The sequence below is a fragment of the Mycteria americana genome, chromosome 2 (genome assembly GCF_035582795.1).
Source record: "Mycteria americana isolate JAX WOST 10 ecotype Jacksonville Zoo and Gardens chromosome 2, USCA_MyAme_1.0, whole genome shotgun sequence".
Taxonomy (NCBI): domain Eukaryota; kingdom Metazoa; phylum Chordata; class Aves; order Ciconiiformes; family Ciconiidae; genus Mycteria; species Mycteria americana.
This window is the reverse complement of record NC_134366.1, coordinates 175,011,335-175,028,731: the sequence shown is the minus strand read 5'-3', so window position 1 is coordinate 175,028,731 and position 17,397 is coordinate 175,011,335. Positions and strand designations below refer to the sequence as shown.

The 17,397-nt window shown below is 53.0% G+C and overlaps 1 protein-coding gene across 4 annotated transcripts in view; it reads right to left on the bottom strand.

Moving 5' to 3' along the window:
- The window catches only part of ARHGAP39 (Rho GTPase activating protein 39), a 152,031-nt gene that overhangs the window by 19,542 nt on the left and 115,092 nt on the right, over nt 1-17,397 (bottom strand). The window lies entirely within an intron of this gene.

Genomic DNA, 17,397 nt, shown 5'->3' with positions numbered 1-17,397 from the left:
ACCTTCGGGCTTTGCCCCCTCTGCTGCAGAGGGAGCCCGCGATGGGAGGACGGGGCAGGGGACTGAACCTCTGCCCGTGGTTTGGCTCCTGCGGGGATGCTAAATCGCTCAGGGGGCGTTTGACAACACAACCCCGACCTGTGCAAAGATGTCCCAGCCCCACGAAATGCGAACCCCCGTTGCCTTGTACCCCAAGGCCACGGGGCAGCTACTTCTGGCAGCACCGAAGCGGAGTACCGACATGCTGGGGCAGGGAGGGGAGGGACAGCTTACCAACTGCCTAAACCCGCACAATGCATGGACACCTCGGTCTCCAAAGGGATGGAGCACAAGCACTGCAGGAGGTGAGAGCAGCAGCTGCCCTCCATCCCCTTCATCGCTGTAAAAACCCCTAGGGCCAGCCCTGGATGGGATGAGCATCTCGGCACGGCTGCGAGGATGCACACGATGCCCATGGACAGGCAGGCCCACGTGGATGGATGGTGGGTGCCCGTGGCTTCCTTTTCTTGATGCTCAAGCTCACTGCATCCCTCAGCCACTTCGCATCCCGCGCGATGACGCCCTGCACGCTTCCACTGAACGTCTTTCAACGTTGAGCATCCTGCCGCATCTTGCTGTTGCGTGACTTGCAGAGACTGTACCTGCATACCCCAAACCCGCGTGGCATCGGGCTGGAAACTGCCTGATGGAGCCTGTTTTCGTACGTACAACATGCACGTGCGAGCAAGTGCCAACCGGGACCTTCTTAATTCTGAGATGTGAATAATCATCCCCAAATCGCCACTCAACAGGCAGCTTCTGCAGCAGTCCCGGTACGAGCAGGGGTGAAAGCTCAGCCGGGAAACGTGCCGAGCGCACCAGGAGCTCACCCGAGCAGGGCTCAGCGGCAACCAGCTCATCCACAAGTGAAAAAAATCCTGGAGCCTCCAACCAGAGCCAGGAGGAGACCTCCTTCACCTCTGCCTGAAGTCCACCTTCTCGTTAAGGTATTTGATAGTCCTGGTGGGTGACATCTCCTCCAAATGACAACTCATCCTGCAAAGCTGGGTCTCCCATCACCGATGCTCCAGCAGCACATCTCCATTTCAACCCTCATTGCAATTTGCAATGAATCGAAGAGGTTTTTTTTCCTCTTTATTAATAATTCATGGACAGAAATGATTATAATCTCAAGATAATCTTGGCCCTGCAGGATTAACTCCTTGGGACTGGCTTGCAGGGAGCTGTGCAACCTCGGCAAGGCCGGCTGTGCTCCATCTGGGCTGGTCAAACTTTCCCCTCAGGGCTGCTCAGTGTCTTGGGGTGAGGAAGAAAGCCCAAGGGGTGGGGAGCAACTCAACCCTTCTCAAATGAATCCACCTCTCCTGAGGCAGCTCTGAGCTGGCAGATCACCCACTGTGGAAAAACTGCCCCTCTACAGGAGGGTGGACATGAAGGCTTGGACCAACTCACTACCTCAAGGGACCACCTCCTCACAAAATAAAAGTATCAAATACTCGGAGGAGCAAAACTTCAGCCAAGCTTGGGCTTCAGCCTTGGACATGTCTACGCTGCTCCAGCCTCAAAGGCAACTATCACTTCGTTTGGGACGTTGCCAACCACCTTGCCAGTGCGCTGCTGTCAGATGGGGAATAGGAGAAAATAATTTCATAACATCATCGTAAACTTGGTCAAGAGCCAGGAAACAAATCTCCCAGCAGTAGGATGTGACGTTGGAGCTGGACAGAGATGCCTCCGTCCCTGTCACTCTCCAGACTGCAGGCACACCAGAGATGTGGTTTGTACCTTGTTCTCCCCCAAACGTTGGGTGACCTTTGGGGACCAACCCTTCTCCTGTGCTCCGTGGAGCCCGTTGGTGGGAAATGTGCCTGTCAGGAAGGGCAGGAGCCGGACACCACCAGCTGCAGCCTTGTCACCTGGCTCAGGTTTGTTTTCCAGGGCTGTCCCAACCCGTGGTGTCTCCAATGAGGGACACAGTGACCTCACACCATGAAGAGTTGGCCCAAGAGTTGGCTCATGCTTCTGCTCCCATCCACATGAAGCAGTCGACAGTATGAGACTCTGAGTTACTGCCAACTCCATACTGGATCTCTTGAACCTGGTGACCCACAGCTTTCATCGATTACATGTCACTGGAGCCTCTTCTCATGATGAAATCCCAGAGATGAGGGAGGTCGATGCCCAGCAGAAGAGGGCCTTCCCACTCCTTTTTGGCAGCACGCGCCATCTCCAGACGCCCCACTGCCAGCACAGCTCTCAGAGGACACGCTGAACAACCCACCAGCCTTGGCTCCAGTTCTGGTGCCAAAACACCCCATTTGACGTCTTGCCCAATGCACACTTCTCACCACCCACCACTCTCATTGGATCTCATGGATCCTGAGAGGTGGAGGCACCTCTCCTTATGCCAAGTTACCACATTAAATAAGAATTAAACCTTCTCTCCTGCTTTTGTGGAAGCACATGTACAATGAGATCTTCTGCATCATATCCTGAAGGCTGAAGATGGCTCCTTGTTTCTTTGAGAGGGCAGCAAAGCCACCAGCTCTGGCCAGCTCATGCTGCCATCCCCACTTCTACCTGCTTAAGACCATGCTTTGATTTTCCTCTTTGCTACCCAAGTTGTCTCCAGTCTTTTCCACCTTGTCCAAAAGATTTCATGGCCACTGGTTGGGGGTTTCTGCAAGAAGAGGCTCTTCTGCCCCTGCACGACCTGGCGCAGTGGGGTGGCACATGGATCACCCCAACTAACAGAGGTTTTTCATCTGCTCAATCCATGTTTCAAGTCCTTGGGAGATGCCATCCAGGCAGGGAACACTCAGGGGGAAGAGCAGAGGTGGTTTTTATGGAGGTGCCGAAAGCATCGCTGGAGTTTGCTGCTGTCTCCAAAGCACAGGGAAGCACATCGTGTTATCAGTTCCTCGCCGAGTCCCACGCTGGCAGAGAAGATACCGGAGGCACCGTCTGCGACACGTCTGGGAGCACAGGCTGCTCTCCCAGTTCATTCCTCTCTCATTCTCAGTTATTTTTGCACAGCCACTTGTCCTTTCTGTCCTTCAGAAAAAGGTGGAGTGAGTCCAATTACCAAGTTTTGCAGAAAAATGCCCACAAGGAGGCTTATATAAATATCTCCCTGCATGAGGCTCCACCGTCTCCCAGCACGCCGCTTGTTGCTTGCCCACGACTCTGTCCTCGCTCCAGGGGACGTGGGGAACAGTTTCTTCCTTCTCTTTCCGTAACAGCCTTTTGAGCTCCTGAGGACTTGAGCTTCCTGCCAGCTTCTTGCCGTTGAAGACCTGCATGAGTTTGGGTCCCTCCTGGTCCCTCCAGACTGGTTGTTGGATCTCAACCACTCATTGAGCCCTTCCAGACCCCCGAAGCTCCCTCCACAACCGTAGCAGCATGCCCTGAACAGCACAAACTATCGGGGCAGGGTGATGAGGGTAAGCTTTGCTAGGTCAGAAACGCCAAGAAACGCTTGGCTGAAGTGCCCAGCATCAACAAGCTAACGATGAGTGAGGTGAGAAGATAGGTGTGCTATGGAGAGTGCCAAGGACCAACTTCATCCCCCTGCTGCTCCACCATCAATGGGCAGATTTCCTACCAGTGCTGGGGTGGCGAGTCTGGAGGCAGCGCGATGCCAGCGGGCAAGAAGGGATTACGACCCCACCAGCAATGAATCACCGTCCTGCTGCCATATGGATGTTAACCGAGGTCTCCTCTTCCTTCATCAATTATCCAGCCACAGAGGACACTCATTTATTTTCACCATGGTTACTAACTGCAGTAATTACAGGCTGGGTCACTTAACCCACCCTGTGGTACCCAGCACATCCTCGTCACCTCCCCTCTGGCTCACACCGCTGGCTAGGACCACGGCTGAGCAGCCACCAGGACAGATAGGGACCTGCATCTTGAGGATGAACTAGAAGAAGAAGAAGGGATGGATAATCGGACCAAGGCTGGGCAGGAGCCAGGGAAATCAGACCTGGAGTGATGTGGCGGAGCTGCCGGACTGGGACACTCCTGCTTATCCCATGGGGGCTGCAGGGCACCGGTTCTGGGGTCCTCATGTGCTTTTTGATGCTTTCAGTGCTGGCTTTCCCATTAAGCATAGGCATAAATGTGACTGGTGGGGGGGGCTTTGTGTTTTGGAGCAACTCGAGCATCTTCTCTCAGTCCTGCACTCTGCTTTTATCAGATCCAATTTCTTTAGCCTTCAAACTGGTCAAAGCTAAAAACCCGCAAGCTTGATTTCCAGCCAGTGTAACCAGAAAGCAGCCTCCTGCTCTGCTCCTGCACATGCAGCTTTTCCTGCCTGAACCACGTAGAAGGGTCTTGGCCAAGGCTCTTGGCCAACCTGGCATCAGCTGGGGCTTTTGGGGAGGAACCGGAGCAGCGTGGCCAAGGCAGAGCACCAGCCCTGGGATATTCTGTGTGGCTGATCCAATGGTTAACGCACACGGATGCCATTGCTCACTGCCAAGGATCTAATGGATCCTGTAAACATAAGGGCAGAAACCTAAGGAGATGGTGGCACCCCAGTCTGGAGTGACTGCAGGAGGGCGTGTTGTCTGCAGAAGATCTTAGCTCTTCCTACAATCACCCCAAACTCCACAAAACCCAATCGGGCAGAACTTGGCTTCATTCTTCACGTGAACAAATGAAAAAAAAACCCCTCCACTGCTGTAGGCAGGGAGTACAGGAACGTACGTGCTTCTGATGGTTAAAATGACCGAAATGCCTTTTTTGAGATTGAAGTAGAATTGCAAATTCTACTGAGAGTCTATCTGATAATCAGGTTTATACATGCAACTCCTTTGCTGCAGGATGCAGCTTCTGCGGGGGTCTCCTCCCCTAGAAGGGCTCCATGAGCCCTCGGTCACTCCCCATTTCTGCTGCTCTTCCTCCTCTGCCCAACTGAAGGTCGTTAATCTTCATTAATAAGCTGCTTTTTATATATGGACTGCAAAGCTTTCGAGGCAAAAAAGCAGAGGAGCCAGCAAGGATTGCCAGCAGAGCCAGGCAGAGTGTCCCACCCGGAGCCGCTCGTGCCGGGGGTCCTGCCGTGAGCACCGGCTGCCTTTGGGTTTCTTAATCATTTGCAAGCAACGTTCATGACCCTCGGGAGAAGGTCTTTGAGTCGCCAAGTGATGGGCCATATTTTCTGCTTGTTAACATAAGGTCAGTAACCACCACCGCTTGCACAGTCCAGCTTTGGCACCGTCAAAGCGGCATACCCGCTACCGTGGAAATTATCATCAGGTCTTCCGCATCCCATGGGCTGGATCTTGCACCATCACCCACCGGGTGACACATAACTAACCCACGTCTGTGCTGGACTTGTCCCCTGAGAGCAGAGGACACTGCCCACAGACATCTCCAAGCACTTTGCAACCCTAGACCAAATCTCACAGCTCCTCTTGGCATCTCCTTGCATCCTCCATCTGCTTTCAACGGCAAGACTTGTCACACGAGGGAAGGATAAGCAACGTTATGGAAGTTGTGGTGGCACAGGACCAAGCAAATTGTTCTCCTGGTAGCTAGTTCCTTCTCTGCAGCGGGTAAAGAAATTGTTTCTGGTCTCGAGTGCGACCACAAGCCACGAGCATCAGCACCCACCTCCCACTACTGCTCAGAAACAGGTTTCCCCAATTAATTCTCTAACCTGGGATGAGACCGTACTGGCTCGTTAGTGATTTGCAGCACATCGCAGAGGAAGGGGAGACTCCAGGTGCCTCCTTGGGGTCCCCCAAACCTCATGGGTGGACAATTGGGAGCCAAGGTTTTTGCTGTCTGCTCCAGGGCCACCTGAGAGCCCAAGTCCCTGTTACCTCTCTCCTTTCTGATACTCCTTTCCTGAAGTTGCTAATGTTTTTCTGTTTCACACAGACAAGTAATTTAAACTCCAGCCGTGTCCATGGGTGCTTTGTTTTTGGAGATGAGGTTGAGGCTCTTGCTTGCTTTGAAGTATGAACTCCCAGCGAGGCAGAAGGAGTCATTAAAGGCTGTAACGCCAAATGGCCGCCAAGGAGTGATCAATAGCCATCGCCATAAAAATCTCAGCAACCTTGGAAAGCCTCTGTGACACACGGCCCCGACAATACTCGGCAAAGTCACGCGGCCGGAGCGGTACAAGCCACGATCAGTGTGTCCCACCTCCTCCTGCTTCTGCGGGTGACTCTGGCATTGCCACAGTTAGAAAGAGCAGGACACACAGAAAGTAGCCCCAAAGTCCCCCAGATGCACCAAGGTGACACCGGTGGGACTGCAAAGGCCAGAGGACGATGAGGACGCGTGGCCGTTCTCCCGCATTGGCAACGTTATTTGCAAAAGAGCAAGACATCTCCAAAGCTACGGGAGATCAACCTGCTGGCGTTTCTCTGCCTCTTCAGCTAAAAGGAGGGGACGCCAGCACCTGAGTAAAGAGACAAAACCAGGGAAAGATGGGGGGACGTCTTCCCCCAACACCCTGAAACGTGGTGCTCCCCCAATGCCACCTGGGTCCCATCTGTGGTCTGGGTCACATCTGTGGTCTGGGTCACATCTGTGGTCTGGGGTGACATCTATGGTCTGGGCGACAGCAGAACCCACGTGGCAGCTGGAGCAGAGTCCTGGCCACGCTCAGGGATGTGGCAACACCGCAAAGCGCGGTGCAAGGCACTGACCGCAGCACGGTTGGAGTTAGACCTGCCTCGCAGGCAGTGACACCTCGCTGGGAGCAGGCAGGGAGGTGTGGCAGGGACGGCAGAGCTTTTCCTTCCCCGCGTGCGGAGCCTGGATCCACAGCCGCTGGCACCTCATCTGCATAGAGCCATAGAATCGTTCAGGTTGGAGAAGACCTTGAAGATCATCGAGTCCAACCGTTAACCTAACACTGCCAAGTCCACCACTAAACCATGTCCCATAGATGCAGGAGGTTTTGCGGCCACGCCGTTATGTTTTCCAGTGACTCCTCTTCCTGCAAGGATGTTCACCCTGTCCCGCCACGGTCACCCGCGGGTTTTCGGCACGCATCCCTGCCTGCAGACCTGGCAGCAGAGGAAGACTGGGGAGAAGGAGGGAGAGCTGCAAATCAAGAGCAGCTCCGTAAGGAAGAGCTGCCCGGTCTGATGCCCTTTTCCCACCAGCTTCCAACCTCCAAGCTAAAAAACCAGGTACCACAAAGCAGTAAGAGATGAGCACCAAGTGATGCTCCGCACACCCCCACGCTTCAGCTCTTCCGCTGTCCCCAAACAGACAGGAACCCATCCTCAGGCCAGGTGTTTTAACCGGTGAAAGCACCTCTTAATTCCTGGATTTGCAGCTTGCGTTAATATTTCAGACAGCAGCCTGCATCTGGCAACAGCAGATACGAATAAAAATCTCTGCGAAGCAGCCCTGCCCGTCAAATCATCTAGCCAAGGTAGAGCTTTCAATCAAAATATTAAGTAACAGCAACCAATAAACCTGAAAGCTCCATTGTACTGCCCTGGATTATTGCTAAAGACTAGAAAGCATTGCTACAGACTAAATTGAATTTTCTGCCTGCAAAAGGAATATTGCAAAAGGCCTTTTTGCGGCTAAATTGCTGTAGCCACTGTGCCCACGAGCAGCTCAGTGACTCCAATAAATGAAAAGTGATGCTGCTAGAGAGGAGAGCGAGCCCCGCCGAGGCTTGCCACCCTCCTGGCACAGGAGCTCCTCCAGAAATTCAAAATATTTCTGTTATCTCTGGCTTGGCACCGGGTTCCCTTTGCTATTTTCTCCTTGCGGGGAAGGCAAGATTTTACTTACGACTCTGCATACATTTCCATGACAAACTACTTCCCAAATCCCTCTAATAATCTATCAGCGAAATCAATTTCTTTGTAAATTTGCGTAATTTCCGTGGACCGAAACATTTCGTTTATTTAGGGGAGGATTTTTCCAAAGCTCTCAAGCGACTTACGCCCTTAAATCTCCCTGCCTGCTCAAACACCCCCTCCCTGATCTTCTTCCAGCTTTTGGAAAGTCAACAACAGAGGTGAGAGGAGAAATCTCCGGTGCCGGGCTGCTGGGCTCCGCGTGCTCCGTGCACGCTCCGTGAACAGCGTGCACGCTCCTTGCACGCTCCCCAGCTCCCTTGCCTAGGAATTGCTTTGCTTCCAGTTGCTTTTGCTGGAGAGACACAAGCAGTCCTCACCCTGCACCGCATCTTTGCTGCGGGCAGGTAGACACCATCCCTGACACTTAAATAGAATTATTTTGATGCCTGCAATAATTAAGACCATCCACAGCTCTATTTACCTTTAAAAACAGTCACGACAACCAAGATTATTTTTTATGTTAGCGATTTCTACCACGATGCCTTTAACGTAGTCGATTGGCAGCTACATTAAATCAACGCAGGGCTAGTGAATAAATCACAGGTCACAGCTGGGCTTAAGTGCAATTATTTTAACAGCATCGTTCTGGCTTTTAAATGAATGATATGGCAACGCTTCTCCAAAGGAGATTTAAAAGCAAGAATATTCACAAAACCGACCTAAACAGACACATTTTTTCAAGATATGTTTGCTTGTCCCACTGTTATTTCAACTTTGCAGGTGAAGGCTATAATTTAGCGCTAGGATTAAATGGGTTTTCCCCTCTTGAGGGGGGGAAAAAAGCCCTTAATTTGAATAATTAATTAAAATATATTGGTTTCCAATGTCCTGTGAATGCATCGGGGCTCGCATCCACCAGAAAAGCACAGGATCCCTGGGCACCCCGCCACCACCCTGCCACGCGACCACGTCCAGGCGCCGTCCCCAAGCTGTCCCCACCGTCCCCGTGCCCTCGCTCTTCCTCACCTTCCTCCCCTGGCCACGGGAGCCGGGCGCATCTCCTCCCTGCGACTTTTCGCCACCCTCCCGAGCTTAGCGCCTTTCAGACTCCCCGTCCAGTGCTAAACTGGACCGACTGCAATTCCCCGGGGATGGGCATGAAGGATGCAGCACAGCCCCCCTCTCCTCCCAGCTGGGTACCGCTGGCACAGCCGGGGATGGGCGGCTGCCGTGCCGATCGCATCCCACTGCGAAGCTCCGGGTCAGCGATGAGCCGACGGCAAAAAACCTCCCTGTACCTGGCACGCTGCCCGACGCCGCTCCGGCAACACAAATTTCTTCCTGCAAAGGCAGGCAAAGGTGGGCAGCTGGGAAGAGCCTGTCTGCTCCCCGCAGCAAGCCTAGAAGATGTCCGGGCTTCAGACCGAAGCCTCTGATGATCCCTCCTAAATTTCCCAGCTAGGAAACTGTCCTTAGAACAGCTGTCCAGCCTCCTTAATCGTGCAAACACCACCAGAAAACTCAACTTTTTACTTATTTATAGCTAAATTAGGGAATAGGAAGACAGGATAAAATCCCCCGTCCCTAAGACTTCATTGCTCTTCATCTGCAAGTATTGCTGTTCCCAAAAATTTGTACATACAGAATTACATGCTTACAACCTATATCAATATCCCAGAGCTTACATCGTACCTGAAATTTTAAATTCCTGCTCAAGCACTCGTTGCCTACAGCTTTCATGAGGTTAGGGGTCACTGCAGGCGTGCCCGCAACCCCACCGTGCTCTCTCCAACCCTTCTACACTTGCAGCCCCTGTTCCCATCTTTATCTACATACCTGGAAATCTCATGTCCTCCTTGGACTTTTAAGATTTTTTAAGAAACCTGCAGATATGGTCAAAACCAGTTCCTACAGAAACCAGCGTAAGCGAGATGAAATGTGCAACGTTTGGGCAATAAAATGGTTATTTGGAGAGAACTGTGAGTGTGGGGCTTAAGTTTCCCAACCCCTGCACGGACCTTGGTGATGCTAAACTGGTTCAACCCTGGTGAAAAGAAGGTTTCTGTGGTCAAATCCAGACTGGGCCATGTCCTAGCAGTGGTCTGGATGGGGCAGGACGGAGCTGAGCCACGGCTTGGGCTGAGCAATCCTGGTTAGGCTGCACCCCGTACCCAAAGCTGGTGTAAAACCATCGTGGCACAGCAGGGAGCACCCTTGGCTTTGTGTTTTGTCGTATGTTTCTCATCCTTCCAGGTTCTCCTTTCTCTCCTCCTTGCCTTCACTTGCTGCGCCCGCAGGCCTCCCTCTCTCGTCCTCCTTTAGCTTTGGTTGGGATGGGCTGTCACATCTCTCCGACGGGGAAAACCAAGAGGAACTGCAATCTGAACAGGTTTTACGCTTGTCGGGATCAGGAGGAGATGGACTGATCTCGCTGCCTGTGTTCATGGATACCAGACATCAACCACCGCTCCCGGTGGGATGACGGGGAGATGATAGCTCTGGATGGAGCCACGTGGCAGGAGGCCAGCTCCACAACCTGCCAACCCCTTCCCAGGATGATCTGGGACTTGGTCTTTGCTCTGGGGAGGATCACCCATCTGTGGAGGAACCATGGAGGAGGTGCAGCATTACCATCAACTGGACGGCGTCACAGCTGCTCTCTGCTTTCTGTCTCCTGCTAAATACCAGCAGTGGGATCACGAGGACCATTTGATGGATACGACAGGAGACATGGGGTTTTCTGGAAGCTGAACATCAGGCTTGGTCTTGGGGAAAATTCAGAGCGATGGGAAGGCTGAAACTCAACCTTCAGCCCATCTCTGTTGACTGCAAAGCTTGGTTTGAAGGGTGTCTAAGGTATCACAAGGCTCCTCCACACACGATGATTTCATTCTCCAACTAAAATATTACTGAAGGATTGATACCTGTGACCAAGGCAAGCAAAAGCCACCCTGACTAAATAATTTTTTTTTTTTAATTTTATTTTATTTTTTAACGAAAGGAGAAGGCTACAATGTTCGGGGATTGTCTGATCCCTTTTCTCTGGACGGCGCTATCAGATCACTTTTAGCTTCAGGCCCACAACACCAAATCTCTACATGAAATACCTCCCACGTTCGCTGCCCGAGTGCTGCTAACTCCTCCTCTCTCGGAAAAGCTGCTCCCATGGCATCCGCTCTAATTAGCAGCAGCGGAAGCTGAATCAAGACAAGAGGGAGATAACGAGCCTTCCCGTCCCCCCCCACCTCATCCAATAGCACAGAATTTTTCAGCCACACTTTTTGCAGCAGCGAGGGGAAAAGCAGGGCTCTGAGACACCGCCGAGACAACGAAAGCCCCATTTTCCAGTGAAATAGCAGCAGTTTCTGAATGTTACCTTGAGTGGAGCACGGTGTGGTGGACAGGTCTGCAGCCCACCCTGCAGACCCTACGTTGGAGGCCAAGAATCCATAGCAAAGGGATTTTGTGGGCTGTAGCTAATAAGCAAATGCTGAAATGAGCTCGGAAGGCTGTCCCTGGCAAGCCATGGGCTGGTAGCTCATTGCCGAAGGACAGGTTGACCTTCCTGAAGGTCTGCATTAGCTTCGGTTACCTGCCACAGCGCCCGCCTTGTCCTCTTGCTTTGTGATCGGCAAGATCTCACGCTACGCGGGGACAAGCCATGGTGGCTGGGAGGTCTCCAGTGAGCCTCCCAGGATCAGTCTCATTAGGAACCGACCAGGAGCAAGTACAAGACCAGGGTCTGCCAAGCTGGCAGATCCGCAACACAACCCGGCAGGCGTGGCACGCCAGGCGCCGCGCACGGAGGGCACGGACGCCTGTGGGAAGGCGAACACCAGATCCCCAGAAGGCAAGCAGGGCTGCTCTCCCCATTTCAGATGTATGATTAAACCAATCGCCCAAAATAGCCTGTTTTCTGAAACCCAAATGTCACTGAAACAAGACGAGACTTTTCTTTTTTTGAGAGGGAGGAGGGAACATGGAGAAGGGAACACAGAGAAGCCTTTATCCCTAAGAGGAATTAGCTGCAAAATACAAAGAGACCAGAAGTGACATTTCCTTAAATAGCAGATCAATAGGGGATCTGCTCGCTTTGTCTCCGTAAGCATGACAACAAGTTCCTACAATGGTGATTTTTAGCTCTTGCCTATCCCGAGCAGATTTCACATGCCCCGGAGCGCAGCCCTCCCCCCTTCGCTAAGTTGAAGCCATTCATCCTCTTGCTATTTCCAACCTGAGTCTTTCATCCCTGCTATGAACACCCCCGGGCTCAGTCTGCAGCCTGGTGCCACCTCCCCCAGCTCTTCCCCACCAGAAGACCTCTCCTGTGTCTTTGACCAGGCTCTGGGATGTGATCAGCCACCTACCAAGGACTACGACAAGACCAATCTCCAAGCCCAGACGCTGGGTGTCGGGGTGATGCGCAGGACCATTCATCCTCCCACGGGCTCACCTCCATCCCAGGAGATGGGTGACCTGGAAGCTGCTGATTGCTACCGTGGCTGTGGCAAGGCTGATTGAGTAGCTTCTCCTCTTGGAGAAGAGCTTTTGGCCACAGAGCCAAGCTAGATCTGCTGCCCTGGTTTGTGTGCGAGCCACCAGGTACTGGCATCAGTAGCACGTTGGCTTTGAAGCACAGGTCCTGGAAGCTGGAGCTTTGCTGGAAGCCCTTCAGCAGGAAGGGTTGGTCTTGGCTCAGAGGGACACTATAGGTCCATCACTTAGGCACTACGCACACGCATTTGAGATAAGTTACCCAGCTCACACTGAGGATAAGGATGGTGGTTCACTTTTCAAAGCAAGACTACAGTTCAGTGTTTGGCTGAGCATGGAAGAAGTGCAAGGCTGTGGCAAAGAGCGTGGAGGAAACTGCTCCCAGCTCCACGGTCCAGGCTCCAAGTTATATTTGAGAAGGAAACACCAGCTGTTTCCTTCTGGAGAGGAAGGGAGAGCCTGGGATTGACTCCCCTCTGCCCCATGGAGACTTAGAGGACTTGGGGCAGAAGTCCCAGCCCAGGAGGTTACACCACAGCGGTACATCCGAGAACAGTGATGAATCCTCCAAGCCACTCTTCAGTTGTGCTCCAAAATACAGGATTTTAATGTCACGGTCTTCCAAGAAATCACTGGTATTAGGTCTGCGCCTCCTCATTACTTCTAAAGAAACCAGGCAACATATTTACCTTTAAATACCAGGAACAGGCACATTTATTTACAGAAACGCCTTAAGCTGAGGTCTTAACTCACAGCCGTAAATGATGAAGCCTGAGCAGAACGAGGTGGCGGATAAATCGAGCAGCTGGCAGCAGCACGTGTCCCTGTGTGGGACAGCTGGGACAGCCACCACGCCACTTCTGCTGGGCAGGTGTCTTCTCGGCCAGCAAATGTCTGTGGGCACACTTGAGATGCATCTTTGTCATCGTTGGAAGAGGAATGTGGCCTCCCAGCCGCCTTGGCTAAAATTGACACCGGCAGCGAAGGGAGCTTCAGCCCAGAGATGCTGAGCTCCTGTCCCCAGGGTGGCTCTGGGATATGGGCTTCCTCAGGAAGCTCAGATGAATTCAGAGGTGCAACCAGAAGGGGTTGGAGATCTTCTCCTCCCTGGTGTCATGGCTGTATTTGTTCCTACATACCCAGTGCATGGCCAGCTGGCAGGAGCCACCTTCAAAGTCTGATGTGGTGACTCCTCACCTCTGCCCCAGGCTTCTTGCAAGCTCCTCCCGAATTTGGTATCTGGCCTCACGTAACCTCTTTGCCAACAGTGCAAATTAAACCCATTCCCCGCATCCATGTGAAGGCACCACGGCACCAACAATCAGCTACTCTGTGCCCAGATGGAGAAGGGCTGAACATGGTCAGTGCAAGAGTTGGACACTAAACGCTCCCATGGCTAGAGAATTAATCTAGCAACATCTGGAGCACACAACCCGCATGAGAGCCAAGAGGTGAAGAGAACCATAGAAAGGTGGCAAACTGCAGCCATGTCTCAAAACAGGTTGCCCAGCAGACAGACACACAACCAACTCCGAAACCTCAGGTGCCTGATGGGCCACATGAGGCTCTGTGCACCTATCAGAGAGATGGTGCCAGGTCTTTTGGAAGCCAACCCCCAATTCTCTCCTCACTTCCATACTTGCTTTGCTAGATGGTCAGCTGTGAAGTGACTTCTGTTGACCATGAGATGTTGAAAACCATGAGAATATCAAAGACCTCTTTAAACTCTCCTGGCTGGGAAGGTCCAGGACAACGTGAGGAAGACCACGTCAAGAACATTACAAGGATCCCATGCAGATGAAGCAGTTGCTGTCCCGCTCTCCTAACATATCCCCAGCAGAAACAGGATCCACTCCTCCCTGCTCATGGGTTGGACATCCTACCTCTCTACCAAAGAGACAAAGCCAGGGTGAGCGAGAGGGCAGAGCTGGAGATATAACCAGGCACAGACACAATTCGCAGTGGGTGGCCACAGCTTCTCCAGCTCTGAAGCACAGAACAGGGGTTTCTCCACAGCTTTGAAGTATGCACGTTGCCATCGCTGCAGCTGGGAGTAGAAAGAAGGGGTGGACAGGCAGGGGCTCACATGGCAGCAGCAAGCCCAGGCCCTGAGGAGCTGTTCCAGCTGCTCCACCGCTGGAGGACAGTCCACTGACCTCTGCTTCCACATCTGACCTAAAAGTTACAGAACAAACAGCCAAGCCAAACTGGAAGTGTCCCTAAGAGCTGGACACTGCATACTCAAGCGAGCAGATTTCTCAACTTCTCTCAGAACAAAGGAGCCTACAGCAGGGACCGGGGCACATTATTAGGTCTGGTTCTTCTGTTCTTGGCAAGTCCCCAAGAAATGAACCTCCCATTTCCCAGGGAGCAGAAAGGGAGAAGAGGGTCATTAATGCTTTGCTGCTGTGCTCCATGTCCAATACACTGCATTTCCCTCCACCAAGAAGCTCCAGCATCTTCCTGGTGGCCACAAAGCCCCGACCACCTGCACGTGGTACATGACATCTACCCGATCAGCAGCATGGAACAAAGAGGGTCACAGGAGCAGAGCAGCTGTGTGCTGGGAGAGGAGACAAATTCAGAGGAGCAAGTTGAAGGTCTCTGATCTGAAGACCCGCTATAGCAGCCTTGGACACTCCACCCATTGACTGGCCAACACAGGGACAACAACAGGGACATGGGATTTGTCCCACATGGGAAACAGACGTATTGACAAAAGCAACTGCACGGATTAGCAGAGTTCAACCCTCTCAACGGGACCATGGTAGGAAAAATGAGGACATTAAGCAACTGGGCTCCAGGGACCACAAACCAGAAGGAATGAAGAGGAAAGGGTTAAGAACGGTTATCGTAATTGCCTGTCTCGATGGGATTTGGATTCAAGGGCTTTCCTACAAATGCCTTCTAGACAGACGGAGCAAGACGTCATCCTCTTAATGACACCCACTAATCTTCATTATATTAGAAAATCTCTCATAGCAATTGTTGGCCGGGAGCACCGAGCCAGCGCCGTCAAGGAAGCGGAAAAAATCCCTGCCTGCTCCTGAGGATGCTGCTGCAGCTCCTGGGGTGAGCCAGGCAGCTGAACCCCAAAGCTGCACTTGGGGATGACGATGCCATAGATGAGGGTGGTCTCCCAGCTGAAGCCCACAGGACCTCTCTCCCATCAGCCAACCTCCTGCTTCTCCATCTGCCTGTACCCAGCCTTCACGCGAGGACAGCTGTCCCCTCACAAGCCACCTTGCTCCCACACTTTGTCCAAACATCTGTAAGTCCTCCAGCTTCTCCCTTCCCAGCCAGAGGGGAGGAGGTGATGGAAGTGAGTGGACACATGCCCAGAAGGGAGCGGCCTACAGCCTAGGTCTCACCAAGCTTCCTCAGCCACCAGAGACACACAGACACCTCGTGTAATTCAATCCTCTGTCCCTCTGCCAAGTCCACTGTTTGCCTACCTCTTATCTTGGCTTTGAGAAAAACCTGTGGGACTAACGCAAGACTTGGTGAGGAGGAGAGGGTCGGAAGGACCTGAGAAGGCTGTTGGGCTGGAGACCTGATCTCCCACCCAACTGTGAAGCCTCCAGGATCATTTCACGAACGGTGTTTGGAAGTGGCTGGATCCCAGAGCTGGAGCTGGAGGAGCTGGGACAGCGTTGCTCTGGTGGAAGCGCTCGAGGGCTCAGCCCACACCACGATGGAGTCTTTAAAGCTCTGGTTGGGTGCCAGCCTGTTTCACAATCGCCACCTCAGCATGAGCCCGTGGGAAGCACAGGGGAAGAGGAGAGATTTCCTCATCCCTTTGCAACCTGGCCAAGGGTGCTGGAGCACCAGCCTTTCCCAAAAAACTTTCCCTGAGCATCAGAAAGAGGTGTCTGGACTGCGGTCCTCCCACCCAGGTCTTGGCCACTTCAGACAGAGGTACATCAAGGGTCTTCCCGTTCCCACGAGGGACCACGCATGCATCCCTCTGAGCCATCCGGAGGCAGACTTTGGGCTTCCAGGTGGCCTCCCCCGTGCCATGGGTGCTGCCCACCATCGTCCCCCCAGAAACGCCCTTTGCACCCTCTGTGATCTTGGTCCCCCAGCCTTGGTCCATCCAAGGAAGAGCTGCCAGCTAAGTTTTGGAGAAGCTGAAACCGAGATGCCTTTATGCAGGGTGATTTTCAGACCGTGCCACGCACCCTTCTCCTTAAAATGAACCCTATTACTATGAAATCCTCCCTGCCGTCGTGCGGTGAGCTTTGATTTCAGCTTTTACGAGTGCCAGAGCAGCGTGCACGTGGCACTTACGTGGTTAAAAACCCCCCACCCCAGGCTGTGTCGGCTCCTCTCTCCATCTCAACTGGCAGCCCCCAGACAGAGGGCACTTGAGACCCGTTCTTCCAGAAGGAAGTCCACTCTCAGCTAATTAAGCAAAGCTGCTAATTAGCTTCCTGGCTGGAATTGACTGGGGGAAGGGTGGCAAGGGCTGTCCGTGGCTTTTTACAGGCGGTAAAGTTGCGGTTGGGAAGATGGGAGGCATCTCCTGCAGCAAAGCACATGCTGATGCAAACAGGTCATGTGTGCTAACCGCAGTGAAATTTAATCTTTTAATTGCTTGGGCAGCCACGGGCATCAGCCAGCTGGCGGGTGGGGACCGTTGTCCCCAAAACCCGCACTGTCCCTCGTCTCTGATTGCAGCTCGTATCCGGCACCGCCACCCGGCTGGCAGCGGGTCAGAACCCATCAGTGCCAAATCACTAACCCCGTTTGCAGAAAAAACTGCTCAGGATAGAGAGTGGCATGTCCCTGTCACTGCTCCGTGTCCCTGTCACTGCTCCGTGTCCCTGTCACTGCTCCGTGTCCCTGTCACCGCTCCATCTCGCTCAGCTGTGCCCAAGGATGCAGGCTCAGCTCCCGCTGCCACCTCCGACCGAAGCGTGCTCGATGCCTAACAGCAGAGCAGAGGAGGCACCTGTAAACCCCGTTTCCAAACCAAACAGCGGATCCAGGCCTGCCAAATCACTCCCTTCCACTCCTCCTCACTTCTCCTGCCTGCAGACAGGGAATTGCATCCACCCAGCACGCAGAAAGGATGCTTCGGAGTGAAACTGTCCATGGGCAGGTTTCTCTGAGC